At 31.3% G+C, this 18985-nt stretch overlaps 3 non-coding genes across 3 annotated transcripts; 2 read left to right on the top strand and 1 right to left on the bottom strand.

The window, feature by feature from the left end:
• Positions 1-7428: 7428 nt before the first annotated feature.
• Positions 7429-7501, bottom strand: Trnav-aac. The gene has a single exon. It is a non-coding gene; the product is annotated as a tRNA-Val (tRNA).
• An 8291-nt stretch (positions 7502-15792) lies between these two features.
• On the top strand, positions 15793-15865 carry Trnav-aac. Its single transcript has one exon. It is a non-coding gene; the product is annotated as a tRNA-Val (tRNA).
• Positions 15866-16195: 330 nt separating this feature from the next.
• Positions 16196-16268, top strand: Trnav-aac. The gene has a single exon. It is a non-coding gene; the product is annotated as a tRNA-Val (tRNA).
• Positions 16269-18985: the final 2717 nt, after the last annotated feature.

Genomic DNA, 18985 nt, shown 5'->3' with positions numbered 1-18985 from the left:
TAATAGGTATACATAGAGATCAATTAACGGAAAGTTAGTATACTTAAAAATAGATAGTTGTTGTTTCAAAAACAATAGTAACTGTAAAACAAAGTATAAGACAGTTAAGTCTTTAGTTTCACAGCTAAATTCGATAAGCGCAAATAACTTTTTTTGTAACCACATAGTTATATAATTGTACGTACGAGTAAGTACATAGCCAGCCAAGATAGCCCAGGGGTGAAGAACGCGTGCATATTAACCGATGAATGCGGGTTCAAACCCGGGCAAGCACCACTAAATTTTCATTTGCATAATTTGTGTTCATATTTCATATCGTGCTCGGCGGTGAGGGAAATCATTGTGAGGATATGTGCATATGTGTCATTTTAACGAAATGTAGTCACAATTCAATCCACGAACCCACATTTGAGCAGCGTGATCCAAACCTTCTCCTCGAAGGCCGTAGCCCAGCAGTAGGAAACTTACAGGCTGTTAATTTATATTTATGTATATGTATATAATTTTAAGGACTAAATTTAACAGCCCGACATTAAATTAAAATGCAAGTTTATAATTGACGCCATACTTATGAGAGAAACTGAATATAACTAACAGCTAACATGGACTATGAATATTATTATCAACTCGTTATTATAAAAACGTGGTCGTAGTGTACACCATCCTGGTCTAGCAGTAATGACATGAGTCGGGTGGACTTTAACGAAAACTGGGATATCAGTCCGGATTACTGAAATCTCTTTGAAAAATCGTCGAGACGAAAAACAGAATATGTTAACTTCAAATTACTGCCACGTACACAGAATTTGTCAGTGAAAGAACTTAAAGCATTCGAATTTTATTCGAGTCTGTCTAAGTTAGATTAGATTGAAATATATATGTGAAATTGTCTTAAATATTGGCGCCATCTGAGATTGTGAATAAATATGTAAATCTATTTCAGTTACTATTTTGGAAATATAAATATTTGTTATATAATATAAAATGACATGTTGCTGAAAAACTATACATATGTTTGTTTTCACTATTGCAAGCTTGTAATTAATCTTCTTAAATAAATCAATTATAAGTTACTAGTTATCGCCCACGGCTTCACTCGTGTTTTAGTGGGTTGATTGTAATGTGTCAGACAAAAAAGTGTCCTATGTCCCTTCTTGGAGTTCAAGTTTGCTTCATGCCAAATTTCATCGAATTCAATTGATTGGTTCGGTCTTGAAGGCGCGACAAACAGACAGACAGACAGAGCTACTTACACATTTATAATATTAAAAATAATATTAGTATATGTAGATTATAATTTAAAAATAATATTTCGTTTAACAAACAAACTTCACTGAGCAAACAAAATTGATCGTAATAAAAATTTTGCGGTAGCATTCACCATAGCATTAATGCACGTGTCGAAAAATGAAATTGATTTTGCCCTCGCATCCGACTGCGTGCCGTATCAGCCAGCCTGAAGTGGTTGGGGAGGCAGCGCTAATAACTAGCGGGGAAGAGCCAGAGATGTTTATTTAATGGCGTACCCATAGACACTCTAATGGGGATTCGCACCACAGCGCCTATCTTCCATCGACAACGTTGAAATTATTTCACAGCGCACCCTAAAAAACTCGGAGCTCACAAATCAAAGGATTTACAGGAGATAATTTATTTCAAGCATATTGTATAATATTGTTTATATTTTGTTCATACAGTTGACACTTTGTAAACATGCCCTTTAATATTATACGACAGCGTCTCTTCAAATCTAAAAAGTATAGTTCTTTGTAAAAAATATATATTTGAAGGCAATTGAGCTGATACTATGTGATCAGTGACCCATATATATCAGACTATAAGAAATATTAACCACCTCTTACACTGCTAATACATCACCAATTTTCTGAACTGAGGAAGAAAGTGTGCTTACTCCAAATCGTTTCAATGCGTGATCATGGATACAAGACAATCATCTCACACAAGTTTTCTCAAGATGCGTTCTGTAACTGCTAAAGTCTCAGCTGTCTAGTCAGACATGGTGGATAATTTTTCATGTACGGCATGTCATGTATATTTATTTATTATTTATTTATGTCCGCTCTTCCTTATTTATAATGACATATAATTTTTATCTGTATGTATGTTTCTATCTACGTTATACTCTATCTGTCTCGTCTGTTGTTAATACATATAAATATACATATACATATAATATAACTGTATTATGAAACAGAAAAAAGAGAAACGGAACACATATAATAAAAAAAAACGAAAGCCATTACAAAAACGAAATCCAATACAAATTACCGGCAGTTCGAAACGACACGTCTTTTTGTTTATACGTCAAAGTGCTGTCACTTTAATTATTAATTATTCCTCGTCTCGACGTCATTGCCTCCACTGGAGACAGAAGGGTTCGTTCATTTTTTGCTCAAAGGATCGAAATTGCGGTTCAACGGGGAAATGCTGCTAGTTTTCTTGTCACCATTCCACGCGAAATTGTACAGTGACTATTTGTAAAATTTATTATCATACTAGCTTGCCGTTCCGACTTTACACGGGTATAGATAATAAGGGTCAATATACCTTTAGATTGTGGTACAAATTTAAAATAAAAATTCTTATTTATCCGACTATGAAAGTTGAATTTTTCTGATTTTCTCTTCTATAATCTTCAATATCATTCTGTTTATTAATAAAAACCGCATTAAAATCCGTTACGTAGTTTTAAATTTTCAGCATACAGATTTTGTATAATATACTATTCTATGTAGAATTAATTAAGTCTTAGAAGACAATTCTTAAGTAAAAATTTATAACATAGACCTTTTGTTTAATTATTTTGTATGTTCAAGCCTTAAGTCAAGGGCAAAGGATCGTTGACGTTCAGTGCTCTGAAAATAATTGGCTATAGTAACCGAAAGTTAGATAGGTAACTACATGTTTTTGTTCGTTACGATCAAGAATTGTTTAAGCGTTTCATTCGAAAAATTTCGTTTTGTTCTCGAAATGTTTTATATAATTGGGAGTGCATTTAAAAAGTTCTTGACTAGTCTCGAGATGAAAACAAATTGTTAGAAATTCTTTGTTACTTATTATTTTTCGTTATTTAAGTGTCTCAGATGGAATATCTTTTTGAAGTATTTTTAATAACATTGATGTGAATTTGCTTCGTTATACTATTGGAATGAGACGAATATTATGTTATTAGAAAAAATAAATAAATGATACTATTACAATAATAACTGTTCTTTTGTTTTCTTCAAAAACGTTATGATAGATTATAGTTTTAAGACAAACATTGGCTATACAGTCAACTGACACGTACTATATTTTTGAAACATATTAAGCTAGAAAGGTTGTTATTTTTAGTTACTACAAAGTATAAAACCAAGTCACTCACCGCTGTCCGATTGTCCCTTTGTTTATAATGCTTAAATTTTTAAAATTACGCTTCGAATTTTGCGTATGTTGCGGTTTTTTTGGTATTTTATGTGGTGTCATAAATAAGCTCATTTTTTGCTCTTGCTGGCTGAACCCTACGAGATAGATCAAAATAATTTAGTACACCTAGTAGTATTGTACACCTTGAAAAGGTCTTTAAAAAAGTTCTTCATATTTCTATCTCTAAGGGATAACCCACAATAACCATTTATTATCATTTACTTTTTACGAGAATAATGGCTTATTTACGAAGCAATTTTAGCAATATATAAAGGAAGTTATGAATATTATATCATTTAATACATTGTGCATTTAATATAGATCAACATGGTTTAGGACATGTAATTTAAATGAATATTTTCGAAGATATTACAGATTTAAAATCCACGGCACATTGCACTGAAAAACTGTGAATGTTGTATATAAAGATATTCTCTAGATTATTTTGTATGAGCATTGCATTGTCCGTGTCCGGAAGTTAGTTATTATAGATATTATGTCTGCTTAAGAAATTCATCAAATATATATTCAAAGTACTTGTAAAAGCCTACTTGAAAACGAGTATATTTTGATTTGATTGATAGCGCCTATCAGGAATACTTAGTATTATTCAAAATAAAGACATAAGGGTCATAAAATCTTAGCTCCAAAAAGACACATATCATATAAACATAATATGTTTCAAATGTAAATTTCTACTTCACGACGAACAGTCAGATAATTATTATACGTCTTACCATTTATAAGGACATTCCGTGACGTGATCCCTAATAGACTTTAACTTTTATCTATATTATAAAAGGATATGTGTGCTTAAATCAAGACAGGACTTTGCATATGGGGGTTGTCAGGTAATACCCCTAAATCAAGTTAATGTGACATTTCAACGTCGACCCGCCTATTACTACACGAATAATCGCAGAGCGTATGGCTGGATTATCATTTGAATGTTCCCTGAGACGATTGTTGGATTTCATGACAGTTGTACAATGAAAGCGTTTTACCCAGAAAACCAAATATTTATACAAAGTACTGACGTATTATGAATATATTTTGTCTTGGTTTCAAGTTAAGCAATTTTGACTGTTTTTCTTTTTCTTCTTTCAAACTTAAAGGAAGGTATTGTGTTCTAAACACCACTTATTGTTCGTGTATTGAATTTGTATTGATAATTGATGTATTACTGTGTTATAAAAGAAAAATCGAAATGAATTTCACGAATGCCAGATAAATATATGTTACATGCCCATCAACCCACAGTGGCAGAGTTAGCTTCTCTTTTTCGATAGAATAACCTCCAAGCCATCTTCTCAGAAGGAGAGAAGATCTTATATTAGCCGTGAGATATTTACAGGCTCTTTTGTACCGATTGTGGTTTTACTAGACTTTTTAATGTATAATATAAATACAATCCACGCTTTTCAAGGCGCTCGAAAACGTACTCAAATAAAATATAATGATAATCCTCTTTTTATGTAATTGTATCCACACACATTTGCATTTAAGCATATGTTACCGACCGAGAAATGTAGGCTTACGTTACAAAAACGGAGTCGAGATGGCCCAGTGGTTAGAACGCGTGCATCTTAACCGATGATTACGGGTTCAAACCCAGGCAAGCACCGCTGATTCATGTGCTTAATTTGTCTTTATAATTCATCTCGTGCTCAGCGGTGAAGGAAAACATTGTGAGGAAACCTGCATGTGACAAATTTCATAGAAATTCTGCCACATGTGTATTCCACCAACCCACATTGGAACAGCGTGGTGGAATATGTTCCAAACCTTCTCCTCGAAAGGGAGAGGACGCCTTTAGCCCAGCAGTGGGAACTTACAGGCTGTTGTTGTTGTTGTTTTGTTGTTACTAAAACTATATCCTTGCCATTACTAAAAAAGGTATAAATTTTATGCAGAATTATTAGATTGAAAGTAATTTTATCATTATCATTGGTATAGTGGGTTTACTTTTCCATTAGATTATGATGGTGCGAGATTATAGAGTGCACCTGTACTTGTACGTACAGATATATGTGTACAGAAGTGTGCGTGCGTCTATAGCATCTGCCGCATCAATTCCGTTGTCTCTTCTCTCTAGAGAATGCTTGAACTTGGCCGGACTCTGTCACTGACCATCAGACATAAAAATATGTAACTTTCTTTTGCGCACTCATCTATGTTAGTTTTAGGGATAGACCGTCAGATGTCAGACATAAAAAACGCCTATTTAACCTAACCGCAAGGAAGGACCAAGGGTTCCTTAGAGTTCAAGATTGCTTAATAAATTTTATCAAATTCGGTTCAGTTATTCGACCTTGAAAAAGTAGATAGACATACAGACAGAGTTGCTTATTTGTAATATTATTACGGATAAAACTGAAAAATATATACGGTGAACATAGGTAATAAAATTAAAATAATCTTTAATTTCAAGCCAAACAACAAAATATGTATAATAAATAAAGATTGATATATGATAGCGTAATCGAAAATAAATGAATTATAGACAATTGAAGATAATGATTACATGATACACGATTAACAGTATTAGGAAAAAAAACACACTTTCGAGATGGAACCTTCGTTTGTTGATTAGATAAAGCCAGTGGCATCAGTGGCACTGATCACTGCGCACTTAAAATTAATAATTAAAAATAGCCTAAGATACTTTTATACTATTAATATTCAAACATATTAAAAATCTCATAACTTCAAATATTTCAGTGAAAGTCGATTACATTAGCGATTATGACGAACAAATTTTCATAAATTACAATATAACGTACAAATATTTTCACAAGTCACCGGTAAGTAATCATTTGAGGGAACGAAAAGAAAAAAATGGAAGCACTCTGTTAATTTCCATTAAAAAGACGAAGAATGATAAAGCACGAACATTGTGGATGATACCAACGTAATATGTTTTAAAAGTCATTTTATGATACTGTTTATATCCTAAGATTAATTTCATAGCATTAAATAATTCATCGAACTGATCGGACAATGTTTTAAAACGACTTCACCTGCCAAGAAAATGATACAATAGGTATATCTAGCAAAAAATAATACTAGAGTACTTTAAGATATATGTTTTCACAAATTACCTTTCATACGACAGTATAATGTGTTGATCAAGGGCGAATCGCTTCTTTCTTTGATTATTGAGGCGCATGTCCGTGGCTGACACCGGCTCCAAATATGACATTAATTGACTTTTAAGTAATCTAATAATTTTTATTTTATTTTACTTAAAATTTCACTAAGTAATTATTTTTTTACTGAATATTAATATGTTTTGAAATATTGTTTTGTTTGAAGTCGTTTTTTTTTTTTTTGTTAATTTTGTTTTTCTTTTTTTTATTGATATTAATTAATGCGCTGCTTTTGATGTTAACGCATATAATTTAGAGTCTAGACTGATATATGTTTTTTTTTTTTAATTATAGTTTATTTTGTATCTGTATTAAAACATCAAAGCGTTAAATACAGTATTGAATGAACTAAAGGATACATTTTCTTATTTTAAAAAGAGAACAGCCTTAATAACCAAAACTGCTTGCTCCTCAAATTCGCCTCAACAAAGTACGTGTATGAAGTTGCAAATAGAATTCGATGTACACTGCAGAGCAAAAGCTCAGTGAATTTTATCATCCGGATTGCAGAGAAATGAAAGTATCGAGAAAATGAGAATTGTGCTGAAATTGATTTTACCAGTTGCCCAAGGCGACCACCATTACCTATTTCATTCCAACTATTATTTATCATCTAAATTTTAGTTCGTATTGTATTGTATAAAACATTCGATTCTAACAAATTTGATTTAATATAGTATTATACAAAATGGTTTTTGTATTATAATATAACTGTGTTCGTCAGTGATTATAAATAAAAACTTTGTTTCTTCACATAACGTCAACTAACTAACTGTGGCATAGAAATTGATTATATTACAAATGCATATTATGTAATAATTGTGATGAAAATATTCAAAAAATAAAAAAGATATGTTTCCGCCCGGGATCGAACCGGGGGCCTTCTGCGTGTTAGGCAGATGTGATAACCGCTACACCACGGAAACGATGTCAACGGTTGTCAATTTAATAAAGAGATGTTTGCAGATATCTATTTATCTAAATATGCAATAACAAATCATATAATTGACGTCTTAATATAACACCTAAAGCTGTGTCAACACATAACTTATCAAAATAATATAATTCATTAGTGCAATTGTTTGTTATAATGTTCAACAAACACTTAAAATCGAATAAATTAAAATATTTAAATATATAAAATAATTATTGATTAATTTTTATTCAACAAATTAGAATAATAAGATTGCAGCCACACTTGTGAGGAATTTGAACCTCTTTCAATCTGCCTCATGAAGAAATACTTACTTTAATTTCTATGCCTACGACTATTTTAATTAAGAGACTTTACCTATTACTTTACGTATTAAAAATATTCAAAAACAAGTTTAAATATTAAGTATTTTAATCGCAATTAGTAAGATAAAAAAATATAACAACCTCAATACAAATTTCTTAATTTAACATCTACATTACATGGTATAATACAGTCAGTCAGTCAGTCAGTCTCTATGTATGCCTGGATCTTTAAAATTACGCAACGGATTATGAAGCGGTTTTTTTAGACTAATTCCTTTTTTTTTAATAATAGAGTGATTCGAGAGGAAGGTTTTTGTATATAATATAAATATAGTAAAGAAACACTGATAATTTTAGAAGTTTCTAATGTGTTGTCATATATAAGAAAAATCCATAGTATATTTAGTATCAGTATTGCACCCGTGCGAAGACGCTAAGTCGCTAATAATGTTAATAAAAAGCATTAATTATGTAACATAAAGCGCTGTTCCATTTCTCAAGCAGCGGTTATTGCAGCGCTTTAAACTAGTTACACAGAAAGGGCAAGACAATTGCGAGTCAACACGGGCATGATTTCATAACGAACATAAGTAAGCTGACGTGATCCGCTTATTTACAAAGATTAGATACATAGAAGGAACAGTGAAAATGTTTTTATGCTACAAGTTCCAAAGATATTTATGGCTTTCTCTTATCAATATGAATGTAAGCAAGACGGTGAACAGGAGTATAGCATTTGCACACGGATGAAGGAACCCGTAATCAATTACAACAGGATCCCAGATCGTTCAAAATGCATCTGATTTCAAATAAAACAAAAATAAAGAATGATTGTGTGCGAAAGGTTTGGTTGAGAAAGAAACGTTCACCTCCCGGCTATTTCTTTTCATGTTGAATATTTATAAATAACTGACAACAAAGGCCCGCTGTATGTATGTATCCGAATCTGTTCCGTGTTTAATTTGACAATTAATAAGTAAGCGTAATGCTTCTAAGTCTAACGAGGAATTTGATTTGATTTGAATCTAAATATGTGAACTAAAACAAAACGTCCTATGGAAATACAACAACAACAGCCTATAGCCCATTTCATACTGCTTGTCTAAAACCTACTCTCCCTTTGACGAGAAGGTTTGGAAGAGATACCACCACGCAGTTCCAATGCGGGTTGGTAGAACGTGTGAGATTTTTTATGAAATAAGACACATACAGTTTTCGTCGCGATGTTTTCCGTCCGCCGACCTATAGATTAATTGTAAACACAAATTAAGCTCACGAATATTCAGTGGTGCTTGCCTGGGTGTGAACCAGCAATCATCAGTTAAGATGACGCGTTCTAACCTCGGGCCTATATCGGCTCAATATGGATAGATATACATATACTTAAACAATATAAAATAAAATATAATTTAAGCTGTAAATGTCCAAGCTGGGTTCAGACCTCATCCAAAACTAAAAAGGAGGTTAGAAGCTTATGTCACCGCATTGGTCCATGCGAGTTTTCTCATGATGTTTTCCTTCGTTGCCGGGCACGAAATGAATTATAAAGGCGAATTAAGCACATGAAAATTCAGCGGCTCTTGTACGAGGTAGAACACGCCATCTATGCTGATATATAAGATCAGCTTATTCAAATGGAATCAGTTACAATCCAACTTCGAAAAAATCCTCTTTCATTTGCTTATATTAATACTATAAATATAATATCTTCATAATTAACCAAGTTGTGATTGTTAGGTACTGTAAATAACTAGAATATAATAAAATTATCGCTGATAGGTATTACTAGTAGTACTAGTACTAGATCATACTTGAGTCTGTATCGTTCTTTTTACGTTTGAGAAGTCAAAATACCTACTTCTAATAAAATCTTGAAATGTTAAAAAATATAATAACAACAATACATTAAATCTTTGCTTGATTTATTAAAATAAAATATTTATCGAAATAAATATTTATATTCTTAAATAAATATTAATATGAAACATTTATAATGTTATAAATTACCTAATTCATTAAAATAGACTCGACCTTTAGAACTTGAAGTATTTCTAATATTTATGACACTAATCACTCTCGACTTTATTTGACAAATAAAGCATTTTATTGTGTGTTGAAATATAAATAATATGATTGCTTGAGGTTTATATAAAATTGGTGGCAATAAAATTAATAATTAAAATTTATTAAAATTTAAAATTGAATAAATTAAATCCTGCGCCCGCAGAGTGCGGTCGAGTGATTGCTATTTCATCCAAAATTAATTAAAAGTACTTTTATTTGATTGTTTTCATCATCATACCTAAATAATATAATAACATATTATTATATTAAAAGTTATGATTTAAAATATCGATCCAATTAAATTTGCTCTCAACTGGATTATTTATAATCGAAATGTAAATATCGATGGGTCCTACGTACATGGGCCAATGCAACAATTTTAGCATTTTCACTTTTTTGTCTCAAATGCTTCCTTTTAGTCTATTTAACAAGTTGCATTAACACAAAATACATATTTATAGGCGCAAATGCTATTTTTTGTTGCTGTAAAAGAGCCTATGTGACATAATTTTAAACGTATAAAGGCAAAACGATAATTTGAGACTTGTACGCGGGGAAATCCCGCGTGTTAGTTTACTTCAACGGCCGATCAGTCACTTAAGCGCTTCTACGACACACGGAACGATGTCGTGCTGTAATAATAATTTACCAATGTCTTAGTGAATATTATGTTTTATAAGATATAATTCAGTATAACATGACGTCCAAAAATTATTCTAAGTACAGTATAAGTAGGAGTTTAGTAAATTTAGCTATTGGTAATGTAAATAATAGTGACTCGAGTGACCAACTAGGTTATATAAAACGATGAAAATAAACACACTGATCTTTGTAATTATTTTATTGTTTTATATTATTATCATGTGTTAATAATATTTATTTTTATGTAATTAATAGGTTATTATTGTACATGTGTGTATATTGTACATATTGTACGCTGTGATGACTTTAGATTTTGGTCAGATAATTGTATTAATCAAAATAGAAATAGGATAATGTTTTTTATGTATCTCTACGCAGCTAAACATCTTAGTATCAATATTAAACATACTTTTCTTGAAAAAGGACATACACAGAACGAGGGTGATTCCATACATGCCACAATTGAGAAAGCTTCAAGGTATAAGAATATTTATACACCATCTGAGTAGAGTCCATTAATAAGATGGGCTAAAGTGAAAGGAATTCCTTATAATGTTATAGATGTATCTCAAAACATGATTTTTGACTTTAAAAAGATGCAAGCTAGTGTTTGTTTTAATTGGACTAAAAATTCAGAAGGACAACAGATCGGAAATACCTTTAAAATTATGTTATGATCAGTTATTACCAATCCTTCCATCCAAAAAAAAAATATTTAATTGATTTATGTCGCAAAAATATTATTCCACCAATTTATCGTGCATATTATGAAAATTTGGTTTCATCTAATGTTAATTCAACAACAACAACAACAACAGCCTGTAAATTCCCACTGCTGGGCTAAAGGCCTCCTCTCCCTTAGAGGAGAAGGTTTTGGAACATATTCCACTACGCTTTTCCAATGCGGGTTGGTGGAATACATATGTGGCAGAATTTCTATGAAATTTATCACATGCAGGTTTCCTTACGATGTTTTCCTTCACCGCTGAGCACGGGATGAATTATAAAGACAAATTAAGCACATGAATCAGCGGTGCTTGCCTAGGTTTGAAACCGCAATCATCGGTTAAGATGCACGCGTTCTAACCACTGGGCCATCTCGACTCTTAAGAGTTAAGACTTAAGTCTTAATTAATGTTAATTCAATGTTGATTATTACTGATAATGATGACAATGAGTGATTTTGTTTTGTTTTTAAAGGTTTATTTTCTGCATTTAGGGATTTTTTTAATTAAGACTTTATTATTTTTTCCTCAGGCCGTGCAACCTTTAATTAATATTAAAAAAAAAAAATTATATAAGTTTTTTGATTCCAACTTGATTTTGAAAAGGTTTTTACATTTAGTGTCGTTTAAAAAATGTATAGAGAGCTGTTAATTTTTTTTATTTTTGTGGTCTAACTGAGGGTTAATAATTTTACAACACTGAATGAAATAACGTATAAGTGTCAATGTGAATTATATCATAAAGTTATTACAAAATTATTATCAATATAAGTTGTCTATTTATTTTAAATATATTTTTATAAATTTGAATACATTAAAACATTTAAAATACGCGTTCTTTTAAAAATTTGTTTGGCAAGTAAATCGACCAAAGTGACTCATTGGCCTTTTTATTATTATTTTTACAGTGTATTACTAAACAAAAAAGTCACGTATATAGTCATATCTACATTAACTAAAAAACTAATAATATATAAATAAATCAAACTAGGTAAAACAGTTAACAATCGGTGTCCTAATATGTGTGCAAAATTTCAGCAACATAAGTTGAAGCATGTAAAAATGATATATAATTGAAACTTTGAGAGCGTCTACTGAAAAGTTATCAATTTTCATATTGGCCGTTGTACATAGGACCCATCGATATACTATATTACTTATTAAACATAACCTAATTTATAAATTGTTCAAACACATACACATACTCTAATAGAAGATTTATATAATATTAATCATCCACTCATCAGATATACTACCGCTAAACAACAGTACTCAGTACTATTGTGTTCTGGTTTAAAAGGTGAGTGAGGCAGTGTAGCTACAGGCTCAAGAGACATAACATCTTAGTTCCCAAGTTTGATAGAGCATTGGCGATGTAAAGAATGGTTAATATTTCCTATAGCGCCATTTTCTATGAGCGATGGTGACCATTTACCATGAGGTGGCCAAAAGATATTTCCACTTTTTCAAATTTTGATAAGTTACGAAAAAGATAGTGTTTTCAATTATTGACATCTGTATCAGCGTTCAATAATCAAAAGGCACGACCTAGGAAAACGGAATTGAACAAACTCACCGTAGCTAACTCATCTAAATTCTTATCACGACCAGATAAGGTAAAATTTTGAATTGAATATCCGACAATTGTACCCAAGACGCTAGCCTGAACAAACTGTAGACACGCAAACGGCATACGGTAAAATGTTTAGAATGTATGGACAAATAAACTCGTAAGACTTGGGTAAGACACGCGGTCTTAATGCTCGGATTGGTCTTCAGGTCTCAACAAGAAACAATTTAAACAGCGAAGTTTAAATAATTTATTTGTTATGTTTTCACGTGACAATTTATTCAAGGCTAAAGTACTTTGGTATGTATTATTTACATAAGAAATAATTATGTAAGAGAGTATACTGTTAAAAGTTAAGAAACACCCACTAGAGACAAGCTGTAGAATGGGCTGTAATACTTCTGATCAAGTAAAGAGGAGACATTACCCAGCAGTGGGATGATTACAGAAAGATATTTAAATTAGATATATTTACATTATAGTGTCGTTATATTTTTAAGCTTTGTCTTGTACAGATTCATCTCAAAAATTGCCAATCATTAAAACTGAGGGAATATTATACATATGTTTGCGATACTGTTAAGTAGACTTAAACGTTTTATTCTATAAGATGATACAGATGATACATACAGACAGACAGAAGAATTATAATGCATCTTTTATATATACAATAAATATTAATAATAAATATACATTTTTTATTTTGATCAATTTAAATTGCTATTTTTAACATTAATAAAACATATTTAGTAATGTTGTTTGAATAATATAAAATCAGTTATTTTTAATAATTTGATTAATATTAAAAAACGTTCTTGCTAAAATTGTATATTTATAATTGAAATACAAACAATAATGTTTTTTTATATTAATTGCAGTGCTTTATCTATATTGGATATCGCGAACTAAAGATAAAAGGTATTGAAGTAATAAATTACAAAAAAATATTTAAGCTCGTTGATAACAACTGTATAAAAGAGTTTATTTAAAAATAAGTATTTAATGTTCGATTGGAATTGTAATTACTTTTTTAAATACATATTTATTTTATTTCATTTTATCGCTCAACAGATTTTTTTTTATCATATAGTAATTACTTCAGATACAATACTAAGGTAATATTAGAATATTTTATTTAAAACTCCATGGGGATTTTATGTCATTTTCGATAGAATACATAAATTACAAAGATTCGTAATACAAATTGCATAATACCATGTTAGTAAAAATCTTATTATCAGAATATTAATACTTATGAAAAAAAAATTTGTAATAATACAATTTGTCGTTACTTAATGTAATGTTGTTATTCAGATATCAGGCCATGATCAGAACATAATTATTAAATAATAATTACGCACTTCATAACGTTTTGTGTAAACCACCGAAATACTATAATTGTTGTGTTCTGTTTTGAAACATCTTAGTTTCCAAGGTCGGTGTCGTATTGGAGATAAGGAATGGTTAATATTTATTGACCACTGATTACAATTATTGGCCGATTTACCCGCATAATAGTAATAAAAAAGGTATGTACGTGTGTGGATTTTCAAATGCATTACAGCATTCAAAGATGGAGGAGATTACGTTGAAGGATTACGTTACATTAATAAATGATAAGTGTAGATAATACAAGCGTATTAAAAATGATATCCTAACTAAGAATTTGAGCTTTGGACCTCGGGGCATATAGCCTCGTAAAGTAACTGTTATACCTTCGAGGCATCTAGTTATATATACTTGCTGAAAACATAATAGATTGTTTAAAATAAACAGAACTGGGAAGTGGCCAACTCGCCAAAGGCTCTACAGAAGGATCTCATCCAGGTCGCACGTGCGGTGATAAATTTATTCTGCAACAGTCTTGTAGTCGATCGTTCGCTTTTGAGTTCAGCTGCAGTTCGTCCCCGGACTCCGTGTACCAACTACAAAAACAACTACCCGATATTTGAATCGACTTTTCTAAAACGATCAATTGTTTTTTTTTTAACTGAAATATAAAGTAGAGTATGAGTTTGTGTATTAATGTTTTAAAAATAGAATCCTTTTTAAGTGTCTAGATGTCTTTCAATAAATTTACAGTCGGGGTAAGAAAAGGTTCGTCACCTTAAGATCTATTTTCGTGTGCTTATTATGAGCGATAATTTGCTTTACCGATCGAGACTGACATATTGCGTCGCAATGATTTGATGTTTAGATTCAAAAGGTACTAAGAGTTTAAGACTAGATGAAGGAATGAATTTGAAAATTGTTAGTTTTCTTATTCTGACTGTACAAGGAACGTATAGCCTGTTCATTAGCCTATTCCTATGGAAGTAGGAAAAAGATAAACAACCCATAAATTTGCTTATTGCGTAGTACATATAGTTCTTTATTAATATATGTAGGTATGTTTATTTAAAATACCACGCTATTACACTTAACTACTTATTTCCACGAATTTCAACTAATTTTACTTTTAAAATTTCGATTAATGTTTCATCGACGTTCAAACCCATTTTTTCACAAGTCCACTGTGAATAACATTGATTAATCAAGCTCTCGACCAATTTGTACTCAAATGTTTATTTGACATTTCTCCTATTATGTTTGGAATAGAGTATATATGATTGTTTGAGCAGGTAACATAAGCAAAGTAAACAAATATTGTTAAATGACAATGTTTAATGACGCCCGCATGTATAGGGGGGCGGTTAGGTTTTACATACAACCTTTTAAAAGTAGCCTGTGTCCTTCTTTGGAGTCGAAGCTTGCTTCAAACCAAATTGCATTAAATTTAGTTCAATGATTTTGCCGAGAAAGGGTGACAGACAGACAGACAGTTACTTACGCTTGTATAATATTAGTATAGACTATAGATGTTATTTGTTATTAATTCTAGTTTTATATTATAACTAAAATTCACTATGAATGATACATATATAAATAATATTTAATAATAAGTTCGTTAGGTCCAGTCTGGCCAGTCAAGGCCATCGTTTCCGTGGTGTAGCGGTTATCACATCTGCCTAACACGCAGAAGGCCCCCGGTTCGATCCCGGGCGGAAACACTTTTCCCGTATAAGCGGGCCGACCGTCAGGGCGTCACGGTAGCATGCGTAAGCGATCCCGTGGCGTCCGCCGAAAGACGGAGAGGGTACCTCTGGTTTTTTAGTGGGTAAACCCGGTGTGCTTGGGCGCACTCGGCGTTCAGGGCTCCGGGGAGTCCCACACACCCCCCCACTTTCCATCACGTGGGGGAAGCGCGCAAAGCGTTTTTCCAGCGTAATAAAAAAAAAAAAATGGCCAGTCAAGGCGAGATTACTTTCGAAAAAATCTTAATACATGTTATAATTAGATTGTCTTGGTAACAGAATGTTATATTAGTTTCTGCTGACATCGTTTCCGTGGTGTAGCGGTTATCACATCTGCCTAACACGCAGAAGGCCCCCGGTTCGATCCCGGGCGGAAACACTTTTTTAATTTATTCTTAATTTATATAGTTTCATTAAAGTCTTTGTATAATGTAAATTCTTAGCGCAACATAATATTTTGTTGATGAATTGTTGAGATGTATCATTATCTTGATTAACAATATTTTATACATTATTTTTTTTAAAATGTTACAAGATATTCTTGAATTTTTTATCAAATATTTATGTCAATTCTTGCATAACGACTTACATAATACGATATTTTGGTACGTGCGTATTTTAAATGTTGTAGTTATTATTACTTCTTTGGCGCTTATTAAACGATGAATGTGGATTTTTCGATAAAGTTGTTCGCTAAAACGCTTAGTAAGTGTCAATTCGTTCGAAGTAGATAACTACAACCTCATCATTTTAAGAATGTTTATTTTATGTGTCGTTGTTATAAGTAGTAATCTATACTTAAGATTATAATGAAAGATGATTACATGTGAAAGTAACACTGTCTGTCTGTCTGTCTGTGATTCTTTCAGTACCAAACCACCCAACCGAATTTGGTTCAATTTGGTATGAAGCAAATTTCTAACTCCAAGGCAGAACATGGGCTACTTTTTTTGTTTGTGACCATGAAAATGGATTCAAATATTCGTACGATATATTCGATAGAATTAATCGAAGTATTGACAAAAATATTAAAACTAAAAATCTATTCATAACTGATGCATTCAATTAGCATCGCGATAATTTAATTTTTCGTTCAATCGTTTCCATTGTATTACATCAATAACGAGATTACTACGAGCGTATGAATTTATATTCGCAACGGAATCACTGAAAGCCATTCAAAACAAACTTCAATTACTTTTGAATTGTGACAGTGTTATAACGCTCGTGCGTTAATTAAACAAGATAATATATAGAATGGGAGCTATGAATAAAGATGATTTGATAGTAAATAAATCGTTGTACGAAGTTTTAGAAAACATCATTGTTTTACTTTAAAATTTATTTAAATATTCGAATATGAAAACAGGTACGCAGTATATCAACATATTTAAAATAATATTTCTTGACTCACTGAATCATCATTGTCCAGCGTAAGCTATTAAAGTAAGAGCGATAAAATTTGATGACTAGGATCATTAGGTATAAGAAAATAAATTTGAAAATTTTGTCCCTAAGGGGAAGACTGTTAAAAATTTGGAGGGAAAGTCGTCATTTTTTAAGTTACATACATGAAACTTGAATATGGAACTATTGATTAAAAATATATTTAAGCGTTTCTGAATCTTTCTGTATATCTATCCCTAAGGGTGTAAAATAAACACCAATGTGGTTATAAAGGTAAGAATTAATGTAAAATTTTAAGTTAAGCTGTAAATGTTCGACTTTGCAAGCAAAGCTGCGTGCAACAGCTAGTAGATAATAAATTTCCTCTCCAATTGACTAGCTTTACTAGAAATTAAGAGCAATAACCGAAAGTACAGGATTGAACCAGCCACGCTGAGCATGCCATACATTATTGAGCCGCTCTCGCAAATATTTTGACTGGTACTATTCAAATATTCGATATAAACTGCTATGTAGGTGCTGTTATTTACCTTCATATTATACTTTTAAAGTAACATAACGAGTACTTGTATGAGTTATGGGAGAACGTCACAAAGAAAACTGACTTTTTGTTTTATTGCCTTCTTTAAAAATGGTTGGAAAATTCAATTGAACTGAAACTGAAATTGTTGGCTGATATGTCAATAACTATCAATGGCAGGTTAAAATGTATAGGATATAAATTGTAGAGCGTGATTGGACAAGAAAAAAGTATCTAATAATAATTATCGTATCACGCCACACATCCGAGTTACCGCAAAAAAATTAAATTCAACCCTTTATTCAAGATGTTGGGGAACAAGCCTAAGAAATCGAGGTCGACAATTTCAAGTTAAGTTATTCTAAAACAGATAGATCTCTACCACATATCCAAAAATCCCCCTAAATTCGTCATTTGCAATTTCAAATGTATATAATGGTCTATATATACATGTATAAAAGGAATGCTTTGGTTAGTCCGTATACATTTAAATTATTGATCCGAATTAATCAATTTTATTGTTGTTTTTTTTTTTGCTTTAAATCAAATTTTACGAGAAAGATCACTTATATGATAACGGGTGTCGTAGGGTTGGTACACGTTATAATTAATTTAAAAACAAATCTTTTGAAAACGTTTATAAAAAATCTATAACAAGTTGGTAAGGACCTCGGAATTTCGAAATAGTACCATTAAAGAGTTTATCGATTTAATCATTAAAATAACAATACTGTATAACACTGAGTCCAATACAAATATGCAAATTGGAAAATTTTGCAATTATTTAAATTTTCGATAAAAGAAAGATCATTATTATACCACAATGTTACACACTTAGGGTTGTAACACACCAGACGGCTTTAACGTTTGCACATTGAAAAAAAAAATCATAATCCGCATAATCTCAATTATTTATAGCACAGCGCTCAAGCGGAATAGCTTTTCATTAATAAGTCTAGGTTTTAAAAGTCTAGGTTCTTTTAAAATTTCTTATAAAGGATAAAAGGTTCCTTAGAAAGAACAAGTCGAAACAAGTTGTAAAAAAGCGAATCTATACATTAAATTAACATGTTCACTATTAAAGAAGACTTCGAAAGCCACATTACGTTGAACATAATATGATACAAAAGCGTAATATGTCAGCATTTATTAATAAAGGAAATAATAAT

This window comes from Vanessa cardui, chromosome 1, assembly GCF_905220365.1.
Source record: "Vanessa cardui chromosome 1, ilVanCard2.1, whole genome shotgun sequence".
Classification (NCBI taxonomy): Eukaryota; Metazoa; Arthropoda; class Insecta; order Lepidoptera; family Nymphalidae; genus Vanessa; species Vanessa cardui.
The sequence above is the reverse complement of the archived record's forward strand: the minus strand, read 5'-3'. Positions and strand labels throughout refer to the sequence as shown.